The following is an 18527-nucleotide window of genomic DNA, read 5'->3' as shown; positions in this document are numbered from 1 at the left end:
TTCATTTCCTAAACACTTCCGTATGGCATAGATTATGAAATATTGACCATGAAGATCAAAAACTAACAAAACGTGAATAAAACTCAAATTGGATTCCACTTTTGATGATGCTAGGAGTCTTTTTGGTGGGTGGTTTTGGGTGTAAGTTTTGTTTTTTGGGTGAAAATTATTTCCGTTACTATGGTAACGAGGTTCGCGTGGGTAGGAAGGTGGTGTTTTCAGGGTCTAGGTCACGCCCCGGCGCTCAGGGCGCATGCGCGGGCCAAGCTTCTTTCAGGAACGGCTCAAAGCCCCGGCAGACTTCCACATGGGAGCAACTCTTCGAATCCGCTGGTAAAGAAAAAATTGTTGCAAATTAAAGTGGTTTTAGTTCGTGATAGTGCTTCCAGTTGTTCTGTGGAATCGTGTGCCAATTGTTTATTAAGGTCAGTGCTAAGATTTTTTAGTTTTATAATCTACATAATATAACAAAAACCCACAAAAAATGCTCCATCAAAAAATAACAAATAAACAAACAAACAAAACATACAAACAAAAAAAAAAGCAAAACAACCCCCGAAGCGAAGAGAAAATTGGCTATAACCATTTCTAGGCCCATTTCCGTTTTGTTTCCCGTCGCCAATGTATTATCCAGATATTTTAGGTAAGTACTCCTTATATTACTTATTTTTTAGCTACTTATTCAATTATCCACAATAATTATACAAAAATTACACCCTGTTGGGACGTAGAATGTTTTGTAACTAAAAAAATAATCACCTTCAAGATACATAAAAATTAAACTAAGCATTAGTTAAACTAATTCTGGTAAACAGATGATTCATAATTATTTCTTGTACCTGGTATAGGTCTGTCAAGAGGTTACATACATCATGAATACAGTTCCAGCATCCCTGTTAGGGTACAGCAACATTAGATTGATTTTAAGTGTTATCCTATTTAATAATCCAAAGGAGTTCCCAAAATCAACATTGCGACCTTCATTCCTTCATCTACACTGACGAGCAAAAATAAAGGGTGTTACTAAAATCGCAATAGGTGCTAAACTGGTAAAGATATTTTCTTAATTTAGAAAGTACATTGAAGCTAATTTAACTACGCATATGAAACCTTCACATAAAGAATAAAACTCTTTATACTCATTTTACTCCAAGAAGCTATCACAGCGGATTTTGTAGTTATTGTCATTTTTGTAACCGATCCTTTATTTTTGTTCGTCAGTGTATTTTGTATGAAGAAAACTCGTAAAAAAATTCACGTTTAGATTTACCGGTTAAGATTTTGGGTTTAGAATGGGATAACAAGTAGGTTGCCTACGGGTTATTTCATAGGTCCAGCACACTAAATTTTCATCCAAATCCATTTTAGCTTCAACAAGCTTTAGCTGACTGTACTTGCTTTTAAACTAGATATCTGTACTTACCAAGTTTCAAGTCGATGTCATTAACCGATGAAGTGTTTCGTCCTGTAGAGATGATCCTGACTGGCCCACCAGAATTTCACTATCAAATGATTGTATTGTCACTGAACTTGGGCATTTTCAGAAAAAGTTATTGAAACTTTTTTTTTAGATTTTGATGAAATTTCATTTTCCTACGAGTACTCAGAATGAGGAGCACCTTCGATTGTAATAGGAGAAAAATAGTGTCCCAGGTTTTTCATATAATTTTGTGTTATCCATTACACTACCGCCGCAGAAACGTGTATGAAAACGGTAACGTAATGGAATAAAAAATCTTGGGACACTTTTTTTCTCCTATTACAATCGAAAGTGCTCCTGATTCTGAGTAGGAAAACGAAATTTCATCCAAATAAAACAAAAAGTCGTTTCAAATAACTTTTTCTGAAAACGCCCACTTACATTGTAAGTATGCTAAAAAAGTTCAGCTCAATGGAAATAGTCAAAGGACGACCTAGAACTTTAAAATTTTATAGCGCATTGGTTTTTACCGTATTGCTGTAATTTTTACAAATATTTTGTGACAAATAAGTAAAATAAATAACTTAATTTCCTATTGTAAATAAGTCCTGATACTTAGTCCGTCAATAAGCATTTGGTCCATATGGTATGAAATCAAGTTTATATCTTCAATATTGTCTTTAATTTTATGGCATGCAAAAATCTATGAAACGGCCAAGCCATACTTGTCAGACCAAGTTGTAAGGTAAGTTAAGTCAGGGCTTTAGGGCTTGCTTTTTCTGGTTTTTTTTTACAGCGAAAGCGAAAGTTTTTGGTGAGCACATATTAAACATCCAAGATTTGAATTTGAACACAAACATTCTTATTTTTCATACAAATATCTGTCCCATCCGGGGATTGAATCCGGGACGTCAAACTTTTTAGTCATGTTCTCTAACCATTAGGCTATCATCAAATGTTTGTTCTCGAGTCTTGAATGCTCGATATATATGTATGTATTAAAACACGTATCTATTTATTTAAGCACACTTATTCGTCGCAAGTACCCTTAACATTCATCGTCGCTACAATTTATTTAATTTAAGTAGTCAGTTCACTAACACTATCATTTTAGTAATGTCTACGACATTGTTTAAGACTTTGTGCCAATCAGCTCTACCAAGCTCTACATACCATTTTAGACGTGTCCACTATGTAAATCTTAGATTTCAACCTGTGTAGGTCTTACTTGTAAACATGAGCCTATAACAGCGGTTTTAGCTTGCAGTATTATTAATCGAAATATGTAGGTACTCGTAGGTGTAGATTAGAAACCTACAACTGTCAAGTCACCGTTAGTAGGTATTGTATGAGCGTAAGATACCCACATAGGGTTACCAGGCGGCAGATGTTTTCCTGACAAGTCCGGGGTGTTGAGTTGAGTCTCTGTTTTAACTGTATAAAAAATCGTGTATGTAGGTACATTACCCTACTATTTTCCATTTTGTTATTTTTTGTGTGTTGGTTAAATTTAGTTGTATTTGAGTGTCTTTCTAAGTGTGAATAAAAGTTTTTTTTTCTTTTTCCTGTATAGGTAAATATTCTAGTTACCATGTTTTTTAGTTTAACAAGTTCAGTAGGAAGTTTGATTACCTTGGAACATTGCCACTTTTTCGAATCGTTTTGGTCGTACTGCGAATTAGTGGTATTTTTCTTAGTAGTTGCGAACAGGGGACAAGTTTTTGAAATCGCATCCATGAAAATTTCAAATGGTAAAAATGTAAACTGCAACTAAACTTAAATTCGTACTAATTAACGAAATTATGTCATTATAGATTAATAAGTAAAGCCAACGTAATGTGATATAGAGGTACCTACATCATCCTTGCCTGATACGACACTACTTTGTATCTCGCTCCTTTTCTTTCTCATGTCACAATTTATCTATTTTCGTTGGCCTTACCTACTTTACTTAAGTACTCAAGCTCTACTTTCTTAATGGACTTCAAAAAAGGAGGAGGTTATCAATGAGTGTTTTCACAGAGGCGAAATGTCGCTAGATGGCGTTAGCATCGTGAGGTCCGTTTGACGTTTGACGTTTGCTTGCGATTGGCTCATTTAGTTATTTAACCAATCACTAGCAAACGTCAAACGGACCTCACGATACTAACGCCATCTAGCGTTATTTTGCCTCCGTGCAAACCCTCAGTCAGTTGTTTTTTTATTGATGGTAAACCAGGAACTCTACAAAAGTCGCTAGTCTATGCCAACCTTTAAATGAACTATATACTTATACAAAACTTTCATATTTAAAATTAATTACAATTTCTTACCATTTTTTACACATATGTGATATTTAGTATGTATTAATGGTAAACCAGGAACTCTACAAAAGTCGCTAGTCTATGCCAACCTTTAAAGTAACTATACTTATACAAAACTTTCATATTTAAAATTCATTAAAATTTCTTACCATTTTTCACACATATGAGATATTTTAATATGTATGTAAGTACTCATTTATTTATATAAGTACGTTTATCCGTTGCTTAGTATCCATAACAAGCCTTGCTTAAGTATGGGACTAGGTCAATTGGTGTCAATTGGTGGTTTATTATTTATTCGCACTCCAAACAATGACACGAAAAAGTGTTTTTTTAAGCTCTACAATACGCGCAAGACTTCTTGTAACCTAACATTTTCTAACAACTGGTAGCATGGTGTACGGTTGTGTCACTCTGAAGATGAGCTCTGGTTGAGTTCGAAACGCGTCAGTGTAGTGTGGTGGTGGTGATAGATGGGTTTGTGTGATTTGTGTGTGTTCTTACAGTGTGGAGGTGGAGGAACTGCATGAACGCGCATATTTTGCATAAGCTTAGCTATCGTAAGGTCGCGGGTGAGCAAGGAAATTCTTTTAGTTCACTAACATTTTCTAATAGTGATAATATATTTGAAAATATTTCTAATACACAAATTTTGCTTGATAATTAATGTCAAAATGGACAAAATCAAATCCATATCTGATCCTTCTTGCTTGCTCAGCTTTTTCATGTCCAAGCCGGGAGAAATCATCAAGAAATCTCATTATGTGATCTGGCAACTCTATACCCACGTAAATGCCATGAACTGAACAGTAATAATTTAATTTTGTCCGTTAGTTTGTCACAGCAATCAGTGCTCAGCGCGGCTACACCTACATCTACGCCTACTATTCGTATCATGGAATTTTACAGGTGGACACTTGTAATAACCGCAACTGGCATAAAATTGGATTAGGTAATATTATGTGCCTATGCCTACGCACAGCTAAGCTAAAAGGCTAGATTTTGGTTTAATTTTATACATTCCACTCTTCTTTTTATTAATCAGGATCATTTAAAGGTTTCCGTACTATCGCTTTTCTATCCATTCCTATGCCTGTCTATCTATCTGTCAGACAGACAGAGAAAATTTCTGTTAATATAATGTTTAAGACTTTCGTGGTTTTCACTTATAATTAAAATACCACAAACGGGATTTATCACGCTAAACACACGAAGAATATTTACGTCGACGTTTACTCTACTCTACTCTATTCGTGACCACGGCCACTGTAATGTGGTCGAAACGTCGAGGTAAATATTACTCGTGTGTTTAGCGTGATAAGTCTCGTTTGTGGTATTTTAATTATTTCTGTTAATGTCTTCGCGTAGGATGGGAGGGGTTTTCCCAAATAAATATTTCTGCGCCCGAATAACATCATTTTATGAATCCATGAGTGGTTTGTTTCGTGGTATCAAGAACTAGGTGTTGTACGTGACTTCTTCTCTCACAGAAGAACTGCGCGACAGAAGTGAAGAATTCGTCTATCGCTATCCGCGGGGACTACGCAATTTCCTGAAAAAAAAAAACTATCATATATTCGTCCCTATGTTCTTCCGAGAGTCTGAACTCAAACTTTGTCCGTACCTTCTCGTACGACACCTTAATTGGTTGGTTCAGATGTAAATATAAGTATGTTTGAGAAACAAACACGAACAAAATCTTTTTCATTTGTAATATTACTGCATAGTACAGTGATTCCGAACTATTCTCAATGTAAATTTTATTATTGTCGTTCAGCGTGACGGTAAAAAAACAGCATTCCTTTTTGCCCAATCGAGCATAATAGTCCAAGAGCAATAGACATAGTTACTTTTGCGTTTTTAATATTAATACATTAAAATTGAAGAAATTATAACTTTGATAATATGCAAAGTGCAGTATGTTTACAGTACAGAGGCCCAATATCTGCTCAAGTGTAGGATAAAAGTTTTCCAGTCAGAACTCTTAACTAAAATATTTCTTATTTCTAAGGATTTCAACTATTTTTACTGGTGATATTTCTTAATTTTTAGACGACTTCCTGTAACAACAATTTAAAAACTAACGCATTTATTTGACCAAAAACAATTGACGATTAGACGTAATAATAAATAAGCTGCAATACTGATGTACCAGTAAATAGGTGGATGGATATGAACACTCTTACGTAGATAAAACGTCACAGCTCAGATAAATATTACACAATCAAGTCCAATAAGCAAATGAATAGAAACCCATATTTTTCTGGGAAATCATATTGCAAGCCCCAATTAAATCATCCTGTGATGAGGACCAAAGTTGAATTGTGGGAGAAACCCATTGATGAAGAGTTTCCCGTTCGTCGGCATGTCTGCATGAGGATTTCAGTTAATTTTCGGGGCACGCGCTGAACGTCATTCATTCATGCGTGCGATTGAATGGGGCGAGCGCCGCTCGCGCTGAAACAGTCGGCCGCCGCACGCCGCGCCCGCCGCCGGCGCCTGCGCGACACCCGTTCACGACACGACAACGACACGACAGTGACACGTCACCAGCCCCACCGGATCCTCGGTGCCGGTGCGTCATCTATTTATACCACCCGAACATCGACCTTGAACAAAGTGCCGTGCTTTCATTCACCGCTGAACGTTCTTAAAATGATGAGCCATTCGTTAATTGAAGATAATTTGTTGAATGACTAGCGCCCAATTCGTTTCGCCTGATAGAAACCTATTCGTGTTATCCTGTGCGTTTAATTGATCGAGATGGTTACTCATGCGCATGATCTAACAGCGTCTGCACGAAGAGGCTGAATTTCATGACATCCCGGATGCTGATTAAACTTTGGTAGGTATCCCTGAACCCTTATTTTTGGCTCTTGATTATAATTATAAGAGAGTTTACAATGTAATTATTTTTACAAAACAACTGATAAGGAAAACTAAAGGCTTTTTTCTAAAAATAAAACATCATCTACGTAAATACACAGATTGCGTTCTACTTAGCAACTTCGGATAATATAACACGGGACGGAAAACTAGCGTTTTGATCCGTGGCTTCTCTGGTGTCCTGTTTCCGACATCTAACATGCAGACTGCAGTGATAGACCACTACACATGCAGCCAGAAGCCCACATGCGCACACACACAACCCACCCGACACCCAACACCGACAGGAAACCATTCCTCTGCTTACAGTTGCACCTCTATTAAGTAACCAATTGCTTAATTCATTATGTGTCGGCCCGGTCAATTCATTTGATGCGAATGGCGTTCGCCATACATACATATAGGCATCAATTGTGCCGTGTGGGCGTGCTTATGAAAAACGCAGGGTTACTGGCCAGCAATTTGTAATTGTTTTGACAGGAAGTTGCCACTGAATTGATAAAGTTGGCGGAACATAGAGGATAAAGTTTGACATATTTTGAGTAAAGGTCCAAGTGGTTTAAATATTTAATAATTGGGTATTTTCATTTCCCATCAATTTGATCCTATATTTCTGCTTTGGAAATTATTAAGTATCAATCAAGTAACTGTTGTATTCAAGATTGTAAAGAAACGATTCTGTAAGAACTAGTTCTCCGAACGATCTTCTTATCCGGATGATATCCGGTAACTGTAGGTATGCTGATAAAAATCACTGGAAGGGCTACCAGTGCGATAATTTAAAAAGAATAAAGACCGTTATCTCTTTAAGAGCCATACGTCGGATCTTTAATTTACGCTTATCAGCTTGGCGCCAGTCTGAGTTGTTTTTTGCTAAGATAAATTTATGTTAAAAAAACTATAGTGCGGCTCGGACCAATATCGGACACTTAGTGACAATGGCTTTTACTGTTTGGACACAGAATACTTCATTTCGGTGACGCATGGTCAATGAAAAGTTCAACCTTTTACAAATACGATAAATAGTTACTTAGCAATTTTAAAAGATTCACAGTTATCGTTAGACATACATATTTACCATTACCTAACGGGGCCTAACGAGACTGGTGAGAGAAGTGGTTAAAATACAAACACAAAAATGACAATCGTGAGGCTGGGTTTAGATTGTCAAATCTCTGGAGTCCTGTGGTACCTATTTTCACAAAAAATCCGTGTCGAGTTCACAGATTGACACTGAGTATGTGTTTGAATCGTGTGATAAGTGAGAACGTGACCAATAGTAGCGAGAGTGCATGCAGTCGGCGCGCAAGAGTAACGGTTGACCACAGACCTACTCGTAGTTGACGGTAGACAGAACTCGTGGTTCGAGGTCCAAGGGTTAGATCTCCAAGGGGGCAGTTATTCTGAACGAAAAATACGAATGTTTCGCACCTTGAAAATCATACCGTCCCTAAACGAAATTTGTCAGCTCGCAAAATTAAACTATGCGTTAAAATATTATAGTGTCATAATATGTTTGAGAGGTGAAAATTTCGTTTAGTGACGGTTTGATTCTCAAGATGCGGTTTGTCCTCGAGTCTTGGTTGTTTAATATGTATTTATGTGTGTAATTATTTTTATTTTTATCCGTTGCCTACTACCCATAACACACAAGCTTTTCTCACTTTGAAGCTATAGGTCAATTGGTGGGAATCGTGTGCTCATATTTTATTTTACTCATAGATTTTTAATCTCAACATAAATTCGGTTTTTTTATGATACGGGCACATGCAGTAGGTACAGCACAAACATACGGCCAGTGTATGTGTATGAGTGGGATGTCCTGTCAGATTGTTCTTTGTGTGTGAGTAGATCTTCTTGGTAGAGAAGAGAAATTGGGTATAGGTTATTATTATTATTACTTTATCTTTATTATTTTTTGAATTGAAAATAACTTCACTGTATTCTGGAAGCGTGTGGTGGCACTGGAGTGGCGCGCCAAATGCGACGCTTCGAGGAAACGCTCTTCCCCGAACGACAACAACGTCTCTTGTGACTTATGCGAGTCTGTTCACTCGAATTCACATTTTGCAATAAACGAGTTACTTAATTTTACTAAATTAAATTTGAATGTGAAAAACCTTAAGCATTTCGTGTGTGCGTTCGTGTTTGTCACGCTAAATGGATGGATTAGAATGATGTTTGATATCTTACCTAAATAGAGTCGAAGCAACTGAATGACTTATGAGAGTAAAACCTCCTAACAATAGCTAACGATCGGATAGACCAGTGATTAGACAACCTAACTATATGTACGTTTATTCAGTTCTTAGTACCCAATAACACAAGTCATCACGACTTCGAAAAAAGTCTCGTATCTTAAATCAATACGGCAACAAATTTCACCCTTGACATAAAGTTCAAAAAGTTCAGTCAGAAAAATTATCGATTATGAGGTAGGTACGAGCTTTTTTAACCTTCTGAACGCCACAGCCGGCAAAACACGACAATGTTGAAAATCGTGCCATTTCGTGGCATTTCGTGGCGCTTATGGAACGATTTTCAGAATTTTTAGCAATGTTTAGAAATAGCCCACAATGTAAATGCATTCAAATAACAAATAAAATCCCAGGATCGATTCGACAGGAAACGAATTTAAGTTTTTTTAAAAAGAAATTGAAATCACTATTAATTGCTAAATGTTATTATTCTATTGACGAGTTCTTGGACGATGAAACATTTAAATGATTGGAATTAAATTAAATTTAAAATGAATAATTGTCATCTAATAATTTCTCACTTTGACACATATACACATTGACATTATATTATATACCTGTCCTGTAGTTTTAATAATCTTATTCTTTAATAACTTGTTGACATGAAATAACATCAATAAATTCAATCAGTAAAATGCATGACTAGTGTATGACTTGACTTAGCATAATTTAGTATAAATAGATTTTGTATTCTTTATCACATTAATGTAATATGTATATGACGGAGAAGGAGGTCTCTCTTGCTGGTTATCACTCATATTTCTCTTATAGAAGAAATACAATAACTTTAAATACTCTTATTTTTAATGTATTCCACATGGGCTTCTGATTAATTACACTATTAACTACCTTTAAATGTCTTGATTATATTTAGTTACTAACTTGATTATTTTTAATAACTAATTATCTTAATTAATGGACACTACAAAACGTAAGACAGTTCCTCGGGAAGCGCCTGTGTCAAGCCCGCTCCCGTGTTTTACTACTCTATACCGAGACTCTGCCAAAGCAACACTCATGTGTTACTTGCGTTATGTTATGTAGGGCCATGGTCTATGGCTATACTCCGACACGGCCATCCTGCGAGACACACGTCCTCGTGTGTTTACTCTGTAAAATAAACAATTTCTCCATGTATTTTCCGCTCTGCCAACTTTGATCCATCGAGGTAAACAATAGTATTCTCCAATAATCGTTTAATAATACAACTTGATACTTTATCCATTTTCTGACTGACTGAGTCTGACTTCAAAGATGCATTGACAAAAATTTTAGAATTGAAACTACTCTAATGCCAACATTTTGCATTCTCAACACTATGGCTTTTTCGTTTTTTGTTTCATTCGCAGTTCACAAGACTGCCATCTCACGCAATCTCACCTGAGATCGCCACACTCTCACAATCTCACCCGAGATTATCACAACTCTCGCAATCTCACCCGAGATCGCCACACTCAACTCCACCATGGTAACCGCGTACCGCGTACTCACGGACTACAGTTGTAGATACCGATTTCTCTTAAGCTACGGCTACGGAATACCACTGTTGCAAACACACATCGCAAAGAATGCAAAGGTATTCTACCATCTGGGAACCTGATTATCCCACTTCTGATGACGAAAAGGAGGTCTCTCTTGCTGGTTATCACTCATATTTATCTTATAGAAGAAATACAATAACTCTAAATAACAGTTTTAATGTATTCCACATGGGCTTCTGATTAATTAAACTATTACCTTTTAATGTCTTGATTATATTCAGTTACTAACTTGATTATTTTTAATAACTAATTATCTTAATTAATGGACACTACAACACGTAAGACAGTTCCTCGGGGAAGCGCCTGTCTCAAGCCCGCTCCCGTGTTTCACTACTCTACACTGAGACTCAGCCAAAGCAATAGTCATGTGTTACTTGCGTTATGTAGCGCCATGGTCTAATTAAATTAAACTTTTATTGTGTGCAGGGCGTCATGGACTGACCTAATTGTACTTAACATCTTAGTATTTTTATGTACATGACTTATACAATAATTAAATTAAAAAAAAGTCGTCTGTGACCGACCGTGGCGCTCAAAAGGTTAAAAGTAGTGGTCAAGTTACTTTCGGACTAGGTCAATGAGGGTGTCTGTCTGTAACAGACTAGTTGGCACTAGTATCGGGAGTTTCGTTGGACAATATGACATTAACCCCCTGTTTCACCTTCACCACCCATGGATTAAATTTATCCGACGGGTAAATGTGATGCCATCTCTGTTTGTTTTGTTCGAGTAGACGGAAACAGCATCACATTTATTCGTCAATTAAAATTAATCAATGGGTTGTGAAATAGCCCCTTAGTGTTACTGTTATGATTGGTAAAAAAAAGAACTAAATGAGCCAATCGTAAGCAAGTCTGTATTCGCCTGTCAGGAAACCTTCATTGCTGTCAAAATATGTTATTATTATTATTATTAATTATGATGTTCGCCAAAGTCCGTAAAGCCGCAATAGTCCGCACCACCACTTCGAGATATAGTTGTTTAAGGCGATCCAAGTCTGTTATTATTGACAATCACAATTCACATCACAATTCTTACTTATTTATTTTACAAAAGCTGAGTAAAACCGTACCAGTATTAAATATCCGCCGAAATTTTTAAGTGAACCGCCTGACAGCCGCCTTTTTTTTGAACAAAGGTGGGCTGCAATGACCTGGCGCCAATGAGCCACGGATGGATAGCCAGAGGATGAAAATTAAAAAAAAAACTTTTTCATTTCTCACGATCGCGCGATCGTAAACTTATATATTCATGCTGGATCTAGGCGACATTAAATTATTTTTTTATGCTCTAGTGCATAAAGTAAAATCTTCGTCTAAGACCAAGGTAATCAGGCGTCAACAGCCCGAAACAAAAAAAAATCTGTATATTTTTTTTATATTCTTTAAGATCGCTGGATCGCGGTGGATGCGAAAAGCACTAGGCCGGTTTGAGTGGAGACTGCCATGGGCTGACATGATGATTTCTTAATTTATATAAAACTGAAACTCAATCAAAATAAGAAAGTAAAACGAAAAATCTATAATTATAAAGTGATGCATGAGAAATAAAAGGTACCTGTAGGTGAACAACTATTTCCGCTGTTGCTATTTCGTCTCCTCGCAATAGAAGTGAAAAACAGAGTGTAAAACTCTAGCATTAAGCCCATTTTCCCCTCAACGTCTCTATCCACCCTCGCCGTACCGGCTCAGGGCATATGAACGTCTCGGGTAAAATGGCTCATTTTATGCTCTTGTTGTATAATCTACTATTTCGATACAAGGATGATCAAGGATTTGTACCTCAAAAGTTTTTGGAAACCTTTGATAAGTAGGTATGTCAGGTTTGTCGAGCCCGCGTGGTCTGGGTGCGCGCGTGACCGGCGCGGGCGCCTCGACCTCGCGATAAATCCATCAATGAATGTGATAAGGTCCGCGTTTCATGCAGAGGAAGCGCCCCGTTGACACGACCGCGTAATAATATTTGCTACTTACACCTTTGCCATTTGTATAATTTATGGAATTTACCTAACATTGAAATTTATGGATCAAACAACAATATATCACGTAAAATGTAGAGAACTCTCACTCTTTTTTCGTAAATAAAAATTGTATTTAAACCAGGCTCGTTAACATTACCATATTCACATAATAAATAATGTTACGTAACGGCGAAATCATAAAAATACCTCAGTACCGGTATTAAATTGATAACATTATGATAACGTTACCCAGTTAACGTTACTTAAAAACACAAGCACATACATATCGCTGTTGAGTAGATCTTATAGCATAAACAAAAGTTCCGATTTAGCAGAATGATGACCAGGGATGTTGCTATTATGTAAACACACACACAAACATCACGCCTGTATTCCCAAATGGGGTAGGCAGAGCACACGAAACGTTACCTCTTCGGAGATAATTTTAGCAATTATAGCTATTATGTAAAAGTGAGAAGTTATCATTTAACAATACTTTTGAATTAACGTTAACGTTGATTTTAGGAACAGCTACCAACGTTACCAACTTTTTAACGCTATTTGACCCCATGATTTATCCCATGATACACCAGGTGATTTTTAGTAATCCTCCTTCTATCCTGATATGTCGCGGTTATTATTTTTTAAAGCCAGATAGATATACGTAACATCGTTTATCCAAATTGTGCAGGAGAGCCGAAAAACTGCGAATACCACTTTCAACTTTGTTGAGCTTCTTGGCAGTGAATATGCCACGGAAGAAAAAAAAAAATACTGACATGTACACACACAATACAGCTTATAAGAAAGTTAAGAAATATTGTAGTTATATTTGCTAATATACCAGCAATAAATATTTTTTTTAAATTTGGTTGAAATACGTTACTTTGGCCCTTAATTTTTTGAAAATGTTTATAAAATTTAGTCATTATTGTAAGTTTTCGGACCTACGTTGTTTATGAAGTTAAATAATACATCGAAAATAAATAACTTTTATTTTTTTATCAAAAAAAATTACAATTTGTAATAAAAAAATAGACACGCAAGCAAAAAAAATATCTTCAACATTATGAAATAATATATAAGTATCAAACATATTTTTCTGAAATTATTTTCTTAAAAAGGTCGGGCAATAACTTGTTGTTGCTAATATTTTCTAAATTTGTTGTTAGATGGTTGAAGTTCAGGTCTTGGATAATTTACGTTTTCTTCTTTTTCTCCCAATGAATAAGTTCGATCCTGAATACAAAAAAACATATTAATTACCTACGTAACTGTAAATCGCATCGCAGTATAATTATTTCATTTTATTTATTACTTATTTAGTTAAAAATTAATAGTTCTTGTATGAATTTAAGGCAATTTAAAGCCTTGACACAGATTAACTTTTAGGTGCAGTTCGGTCTAAACCAGTGAAATTCAGTATATAAAATTTAATATGAACAATAATACATATAATAACACAACAAGCGTACATAAACGCGTCATGTTTGTTTTTATAAAATTCACCTGAGCATGGAGTCCTGGGTTCGATTCCCAACTCAAGTTACCTACCTACACCCATATTACGATTTAAACCGGGCACAAATCCAATTACTTACTTTAATAATATAACTTGAGTTGGGAATCGAACCCAGGTCTCCATGCTACGGGTGCATTTTATAAAAACAAACATGAAAGCTAACTCAATTAGGTACCTACCTGTGCAAAAACCTTATTGACTTCTTTATTATTGTGATCCTGAGATGATCTACTTGGTTCCAAAGCCGCCAAAATCTTCCATTTACGAGTGTTTTTCTTCATTTCGTTGACTTTTGCAAACGCATTTACTTACAAAAACACAATGATAAACCGAACTGGAAACAAAACGGCAACGTCCAATATCCAAACCAAAGGGACTCCCGCACTGTTTTGTGTTTCGACCTCTTGTTAGACTAGACCCTACCTCAATTTTTAGGTGCCATTTTAACGTATATTTATACAAATCATAAACGGGCTGTATTATGATCAATAAAATGTAACTGCCACAATAACGTATATCGTACTACGTCGTTTTGGTCATTAATTATACTTACTAAGTGTAAGAAAATATAAGTGCCAAAAAAACGCAAATAAATATCCGTTGTTTTGGCTGTTAAAAGTTTATATGAAACTGGAATATTATTAACAATATAACATCCAGATTGACGCATAAACTTTTACGTCGTTATGGTTCGTGTAGAATTTTGAATCTTTCAAGCAGCATTCTACTACAAAGAATAATGTTTCAGTTGATACGTTGTTGTGGCCCTAAAAAATAGCAAAATGACTAAAAGTAATTTAATGGATTTCAAAATACGTTTAGCTGGTTCTATTGAAATTGCTTTTTATGTCCTTACGTTTTTTTTGGAACTAGTGAAATATCAACCGTACGATTACGTCCTTTTGGCAGTTCATGCAGGACCACATTTAGAACAGTTTTATGAAAAAAAAACGATTTTCGAATTTTTTGATGTTACGTTCATCTGGGCGATGTGGACTCAAAATTATAATTTTTTATTAAGAAATATAGATATACTTTAGAGAACACTAAATAATCTTCTAAATAAATAAAAATGAATCGTAAAATGTGTTGCTAAGCGCAAAACTCGGGAACGGCTGGACCGATTTCGCTTATTCTTATTTTGTTGTGTTCGTTATTGTCAGTAGAAGGTTTTTATGGAAGAAAACTTAGAAAAATTACAACGGGGGCGAAGCCGCGGGCAACAGCTAGTATATAATAAAATATTATTTTTTTGAGACCTATAATTTTATTTTTTAAATCATCTAGGTGAATTACCGAAGACAACCAAAAATTAAAATTGTTAATAAATAATTCAATGAAACATAAAATAAAACTAAAAATTAAAAAAAAATAAGTTTGTTATAAAATTGTAGTCATTCAGAGTCAAGTTTTCGACCTGCAAGTGTAGTCTAGAGTTAATTATAATTCTGACTTAAGTAAATATGAAAATATCAACCTTAAACTAGGTTAAACGATTTAGGTTGCCTTTCTTACTATCTATTTAAGACTCAATAATTTTATTAAATTTGTCCTGCGAAAAGCCAAACAACAATTTTACCTAACGACTTACTTCTTAATTTAGTTGAGGCGAGTGCATCAAATTAATAGTTTCTTTCTAGGACATCAATTTTTTACTAGTATTTTTAATCGTAGGTATCATAATTGCTCCAACATATAGACATTGCGTTTCATAACACCTACCTATTTACGTCTACCGCAGGTATAGTAGATACAGTCAAAGACTCTTAATCGCATATCAGGGTTGAATCTTTATGCAATTAACATCATGTTAACATCTCAGACATCTGCCAAAATATCATAGTCAAATTAAGTATGAAAAAGTTCCACCCTGTTTCCTCGTCTGTACCTAAGTATTTTCGATACCCATCATAGAAATAAAGCAGTAAATATCCCCACCAAATGTCCCAGATAGTTCCTTATCAAGGTTGTTCACTGCCCCCACTGGTGGCTAACTCTGAATGGACGTTCGACAGAAGTTTTATAGGTTAGCAATAACTGCTATTACAAGATAGCCCTTAAGATGATGATTGAACTGATGCTAAATTAAGAATATTTTATTCAGTTTCCATAAATCTTTACACTATGGATAGGTATACAGAAACCGCAGAAGTCGAGCGGTTTTGGTGTAAGCTATCTAGCTTAAGCAGAGCCGACTTCTGAGTTCGATTACCCATAAACTTTGCTAATCTAACGACTAAAGAAAGTGCCCGATACCACATTTTATGACGTAAATATTTACAAGCTTTTAACTTGCGCTGTTTTGTTTGTAGTTGTTGTGTCAAATCTTAATCTAACAAGTTAATTTTGACACACTTCCAGTGATCGGATTGAGTTGGAATTTAGTATAGGTACATATGTAAGTTGGATGACAATGCGAGTACAGTCAACAAAAAGCGCAGTCAGCGAAAACAAAGCATATATTAGTAATGAAATTTATAACACAAACTTTTTTACTGTTTCAACGCTTTCAAAAATCTTAGGTATTTAGTATTTTGCTTTTTAACTAAGGCGTACTTATCGTACTTGCATTAAGATTTAATCTAGTTTTATTTGATAGTTTTTCGGTGGCATCGGGTTTAAACTCGTTGGTTTAATCAACAATGAAATTTTCACAGTTGTGTAACTTTAACTGCGCATGATAAAACTACCTACATATTTTGTTAAAGGCAAGCCCTAACACATTAGGCAAAGTACTTAAACAAATAAGCACTTGGAGGTGCAAACACTTTGTGTCTATCTACTTGCGTACTTAACACACATCAGACATTATTATGTCACCGGCGTAGGCGGCTCGCCAATTAAGGCAGACCTAAGTCATCAAGCTACGAAACATATCGTTATTTTTAACTCTTGTTGGACGATCTTGTACAGCGTGAGTGGACGTACGAAGGACTTTTAGTAAATATGGCACATTAAAGTTGGCTTTTAAGGATTACAGTGTTCTTTGTGCTAGTTAAGGCGCTATGCGCTTGTTTTGTTTGATTAGGTCGAAATAGGTAATTAAATAACGACCCTAATGAAGAAGTAGATTACCTAAGTCATCATAAATTTATTTAAATCAGTACTCCTTGATAGGAACTTTTGTAATGGAATGAAAATAGAAAATATGAATTTTCAACAAACCTTAATATTAATTTCAAAATATTATTAGTTATGTACGGTCGACAAAGTTAAAACCCCTACTTAATCAGTTAGTTATTCAAATTGAATGCGCATCTCTCAGGACATCGGTCTTTGCGCACTTCAAGTATTTATTTTTATTTTTAAAGCTCAAATAAAGAACTATAAATATTTATGAATGCCATCGAGGTTCGAACCTTTAAATGACAGTGAAACTCATTGCTACCCACACGCTGCCCGCAAACGCAGATCCACAAGGATACGCATCGATCGAAGGCAAACGTGAACTTTCGCGTCCAATAAGTCCACACCATATTCCGAAGGGTTGCATAACATGCTCCGCTTTCCACCTGCCCACGGTCTTCAGTGGGTGAAGAATTTGGAGCCAAAGAGCGGTGCTTCTTACACAACACACGTAGGCGAGTGTTGTGCCCACGAATGGTTTTCGATATTCTGTTTAAACTTTAAATATTGCCAGTATTATGGTTTTATTAGAAAGTTAAGGGACACAAGCGTATTGTGATTAGCTTCATTGCTAGCCTCGTTAGATTCTGCTACCTGAAGACCGACCGTCTTTTTAGTGCTTTGTGAAATAGACATGTAAATATGTATGTGGCAGCGTAGTATAATATTAGGTGCACCTATGTGGGTGCACCTAGTATTCGCCGGTATACCTAGAGTTGTCTTGGATGGAACTAGTAGTTTTGCTGGACCACAGCTTGGATATTTAATCAAATCACTGGTTGTTTGATAACAGTACATAAGTTCATAAATTTTAAACAATTTAATAAATGAAAGCATAACCGAAACTTATTTACACACTAATATAACGTATAAACGAAACGTATTAACTTTGTGTACCTATAATTGAAAAAATGATGTTTAATTAACCCAACTGCAAATGCAACTACTCAAGTACCTAATATCAAATGTTTTCTTTGGCAATTAACAATTTTCTGTTTGTTTTCTTTCTTTGAGCTGTGGATGTGAACTGGAATCTGGAATGGCTTCTTGCCCATCAATATACGTTTTTATCTAGTGCCAAAACTTGGCAGACAGATGGACAGCAAAGTCCATTTTTTCCCTTTAATTTTTAAGTAGGCAGTTAGCCCAATTTTCAAAACCGCATCCATAACGCCACATATACGAAAATGATTATGATTACTCGGTGTAACGTTGTAGCATAGTAAAATAAGTTGCAGGTCTCCAGATCGGCGATCATCACGTCGACTTACGAAATCCATTAAACGTTTCCTATCTTCCATAGTTAACGCGTAATTAGGCATGAATCGAATACTATGCTTATGCAACATACAAGTAGGAGGAGCGACATTCTCCGAGCACCTCGGTCTCCCACTAGGACTGGAGCCGTGGGAGCGCCCCCGCTTCCGTTGCAATCCACTATCATTTATTTCGTTTAATATACGACATTAACATAGCCTGACATAAATTCTAGAGCGTTTCATGCGGCTTTG

General features: G+C 35.8%; 1 protein-coding gene across 3 annotated transcripts in view; it reads left to right on the top strand.

Annotated features, from left to right (window-relative positions):
• Positions 1–273: 273 nt before the first annotated feature.
• The window catches only part of sty (sprouty signaling antagonist), a 56055-nt gene continuing 37801 nt past the window's right edge, over positions 274–18527 (top strand). Inside the window, exon 1 of one of the 3 annotated variants that reach the window (XM_074106713.1) lies at positions 274–425. The gene's annotated coding sequence lies outside the window, so the exon portion shown is untranslated. Of the gene's footprint in view, positions 426–466; positions 644–6174; positions 6569–18527 lie in introns of those variants that run through there. The other 2 variants (XM_074106718.1, XM_074106707.1) reach the window with 2 other exon arrangements.

Source organism: Choristoneura fumiferana, chromosome 2, assembly GCF_025370935.1.
Source record: "Choristoneura fumiferana chromosome 2, NRCan_CFum_1, whole genome shotgun sequence".
NCBI lineage: Eukaryota > Metazoa > Arthropoda > Insecta > Lepidoptera > Tortricidae > Choristoneura > Choristoneura fumiferana.
The sequence above is the reverse complement of the archived record's forward strand: the minus strand, read 5'-3'. Positions and strand labels throughout refer to the sequence as shown.